The sequence below is a fragment of the Acanthopagrus latus genome, chromosome 22 (genome assembly GCF_904848185.1).
Source record: "Acanthopagrus latus isolate v.2019 chromosome 22, fAcaLat1.1, whole genome shotgun sequence".
Taxonomy (NCBI): Eukaryota; Metazoa; Chordata; class Actinopteri; order Spariformes; family Sparidae; genus Acanthopagrus; species Acanthopagrus latus.
In genome coordinates, this window is record NC_051060.1 from 20,782,903 (window position 1) to 20,787,226 (window position 4,324).

The following is a 4,324-nucleotide window of genomic DNA, read 5'->3' on the forward strand; positions in this document are numbered from 1 at the left end:
GACTAACAGAAAAAAGGCAACATATTCTCAATAATATGTTTTATTTCGTAAACACAGATGTTTGCAGGATTCATGGCGATGAGTTTATGTATCTACTTGGGGCTACGAGAGATTAATACAAGATGGGGTAACAAAGTAAATTTGGTTTTAGTAGCGTACCAAACTACAGAGCAGCTTCTCACCTCTGGCTGTGAGACTCCTAAATTCATCTGCAGTGAGAGAAAAAGAGAAAATGGTTTTATTTTTGTGACTCATCCAACCCGAATATGTCAAAATCCAACTCGATGACAGGCATGTAGAATAACTGTAATCACTTTCAGAAATAGCCAGTCTTCTTGCAGATGGACTCATTTGTTTATGTAGGTCATGGAGACGCTTTTAAAAGCTCCTCGTCGTACTTTAAACCTGCAGTTAACAAGTGAAGGCCACCTGGGAGCAGGAACAAGCTGCAAATACAACAGTGATGTATCATAAGTTAGCAGCTTTTATGACAAACACTTGCTCGGTTATACAAACAGAAACATTAGGATTCATGTAGAGGTGTTCATCTGATGAATGTGGGTCCAACTTTCAGTCCCTTGTTAGCTCTGTTTTGGTCTCCACCAACTCCTGAGGGAAATATCTGTCTCTTTAGCGGCCAAATGCTCAACTTTGTCCACCAGCGAGTCACTAAGTCTGTCTGCTGTGTGCTGCTGGGCAGAAGTGTACGGAGGATTTGTCAGAGCTTTTATAAGCTTAACAGTAAAGTTGTGGGACAACAATGACAAATATCTCCATGAATCGGAAACAAACTGCAGAGTCGGGCGATAAATATTTATAGGTTTCATCAAACGACTCCTTCCTTTTCCATTACACATTTGTGATTTGATCCATTGTTCAGACAAAAATATTGATTAGAGCAGCTTTAAAAAAGCTATTTCACCCTGCAGGCGACAGAAAAACAACAAATTCAGATGACAAGAGCCTGTTACGTCTCCCAAATTTAAGTGAGATGGAAATATATTTTTAAGAGTAATACCCACAGGAATTATGTTTTTCAAGTCATCCCCACTCCTGACAGAAAAAGCGTCCGTTCAGATGTCCTAAAGAAAACGTGAAAGTGCCAAAATTGTACACAGTATCTTAAACTCCGATCCATAATTTCCATCTCCTCTTTTCATCCCCACTCACCACTTGTGGTTTTGATGTAACACAAGTGTCCTTTTGAAGGACGGGACACAGGACGTGGAGTAGCTCTCAGCGTGAGGATGACAAGTTGGACTACGCAATTATCTCCTTCTGCGATTGCATCTGCCAAAACACACAATAGATAGATAGATAGATAGATAGACAGATAGATAGACAGACAGATAGATAGACAGACAGATAGATAGATGTGAAAATCTGCAATTTTTAAGGAGCAAGAAATATTTCTACTCTCGTATTTCTGTGCGTGGCTGAACCTTCGTCTCTATGTGAGTCGACTGGAAAACGCTTGAAAAATGTACCGATGCCAAGTCTTTGACAAGTTCTGCAGATCTCCGGTTCCGCTTAACAGGTTGATAAGGTCTTTCTATTCCTCGAGAAAAGAATCCGCCCCACAGCATCGTGAGCTACTTTTTAACCCGACCAAAAAAGAAAAAAAAAAAGGCTGACAACTCAGGAAATTGAATTGGTTATATTTTGTTTGTTTCTGTCACGGTTTGCTGTCGAGTTGTACTGGACCGCTAACATTGTGTCATGTTTTTTTTATTTATTTTTTTTATGTGAAATGATATTTATCAAGCTGGTCAAATAGATTTGATATCTGCCTTCAAAATGAGGGGATATGTGTCACTGCGGGTGACATGGCATTCGTTTTGTTTTTGGCCAGAAAGGCACGACTTGGTTCGCCGCGGGGCTTTCATTTTGTCATGTCGTGTGGAGAACAAAGCAGCCATCCTGTGCCAGCTTCTCTCCCAGAGGACTAAACCCTCTGCAGGGTGAAGAAAAACAACTGAGAGTAGAGTATCCCAGAATTCAAGGCTGTGCATCATTAAGAGAACCTGTTTTTTGGGGGTTTCTAGGGACATTTCCTAAAACATACTGGATGTATTGCTTTTTGATTTGGTATATTTTCCAATCATTTTGTGAAACATTTCGTCATCTTTTGGATGAAGTGACACAGAGTTGGGTTCAGACATTCATGGTCCCAGACAATGAATCTCACCGACGGTCTCCTTCTCAGACAATCCCCAGAACAAAACGTTGACATCGTTTTTATGCAAAACATGGAAGCTCTAATTTATATGTACATATGGCTGCATTGGTCCACAGTACAAGAAGGATTAGTTTCACAAGAATGGTGATAAAATCCTTTTCTGTTTCCATGTCGCGTGACCTTGAAGTTTCTTACATTATCAGTTGAAAATACAGAGGGGTTTTTTTTCTGCATTCAAATACCCGTTGATAATATTTCAACAGATATATTTATATTCTGGTTTCCTAATCCTCATTCTTCAAATGTGTATGAGCTTTAGCTTGTGAGATATTGCGATGATGTATCCAGGTCTCGCCAGAAAAACAGCAGAAATGCATCATTATTTGTTGTTGCTATGGTGGTTGCTATGGAGCCTCTACTGCCGAAAGACGAAGGATGAATGTTTGAATCGTTGTCTTTGCGTTGTGTAGTATTTTCGGAGCTGTTATACAATTTGTTATCTATCTGTTTGATTGTGTTGGATCAACACAATGACATTTCAGAGCTTAAATGTCCAATTTCAGCTCATCAAATAACGACACTTCGGGATGACCTAAGTGTCAGGTATTTGACGAGTTGGTAATGAGATTCAAAAATCAGCTTTCTTGCAAATTAGACCTGTTAAAATACAATCTAAACACTTTTGGATGGCCATAGCTCGAACACAGTTTGATGTCAGCCTGGTTTTGCACGTTTGGATCACATGTTTGTAAGTCAGGAGGAAGAGGAGGGTAGTGATGTGACAGCAAATGTTAAACCACTGGACTAAAGACCTTCCAGCCATTTAATAATGGCATATATTTATTACATAATCTTCACTGTGTAACCTGGTAAACTTGAACACATACACCATCGTTCTGCAAAACATCAGCGTTAGCATTAGGCTAAGCGTAGCCTCAGAGAGACACTCGCCTGCTGTAGCTGCTTTGTCTTCACTAATCACCTCTTGTTCCTGTATCAGTTCCTTTACAAGTTATTAGTCCCCTTTACCTTCATGTTTACTGCAAACTTTGCTGTTATTCATTTTCCCTATATTGACAGTCTGTGGAAGGCAGTCAAGTGTGAAATTTTAATTGTGTGCTAAGATCCTTCTCCAGGTCCCCGGGGTAAAAGGTGGAGATGTAGATCTGGTTCAGTGAGGTTTTCACTGCCTGCAGCGCCTATTGATCAGCAGAGAACTGTAAATAGTTGGGGGCATGTGGACGGATGTAGTCGAGCCCGGCTGCTTTCAGCACACGCTGCCTTGCCTCGGTGTTACAAAAGATAAAGTCTTTCTCTTCTCTGTCCTCTGCTGACAGTGTTCAGATAAAGTTAGATTATTGAAAATCACGGTTCACTAAGGGGGAAACCAGGGATCATTTAAAACCAAAAAAAAACAGGAGGATGGAGGACAAGGGGTGGGAGAAAACGAGTGGGCGGAAAAGCAGTGTACCATAGCTGGCTCTCTCACTTAAGAGCAAACCATTCTTCCTCTAAAGGAATTAATCCTTGTATTGTACTGGAAAATTCCCCCTGAATGAGCCGCACTAAACCAAATTCAGGCCAAGTAGTCTGGCCTGAGAGATTTGTGTCGACATTAGCGCATGCTCCAGAATTTACAAAGACACCAAAAAGCACTTGAAATTCCATTTTGCTTTCAGGAAACTTAGGACGGATTTGTATTTCTGTGCCGGGCAAATCACACGACCGCCATGAAAAAAACCTTGACTCTAACAAAGACTAACAGTGATACTCTCGCTGTGCTGCTCTTCCTCCTCCGAGCTCTGGTGTAAACACAGAGTGCTATTTTTGGTGCTCCTTGGGTGCAGGTGTCCAATTATATTTCACACTCTTGTGAATGTGCACCGAGAGGGTGCCGGGGGTAGAGTGGCCCTAACTCGCTGCCTGCTGCCCCCTCAGTGGAGCCCGGGGGGAGAAAAGTAAGGCCAGAAGAAATCAGAAAGTATCCAGAGAGGAAAGGAAAATCTTGCAAACTCTTTTGTGGATTCGTCTTTATGTTCCAGGCTATTTTATCGATACTAGCCTGCAATCACAAATCACAATTTACCTCAAAATCAGTACGTTCTGTCCTGAGAGCCTCCGCTGGGACCCAGGACGGTGTGACAT

The 4,324-nt window shown here is 41.4% G+C and overlaps 1 long non-coding RNA gene across 1 annotated transcript; it reads right to left on the minus strand.

Moving 5' to 3' along the window:
- Positions 1–220: 220 nt before the first annotated feature.
- On the minus strand, positions 221–1,291 carry LOC119011983. The gene is made up of 2 exons (XR_005072319.1): positions 1,171–1,291; positions 221–446 (listed from the first exon to the last, which is right to left on the minus strand). It is a non-coding gene; the product is annotated as an uncharacterized LOC119011983 (long non-coding RNA).
- Between the last annotated feature and the right edge of the window lie 3,033 nt (positions 1,292–4,324).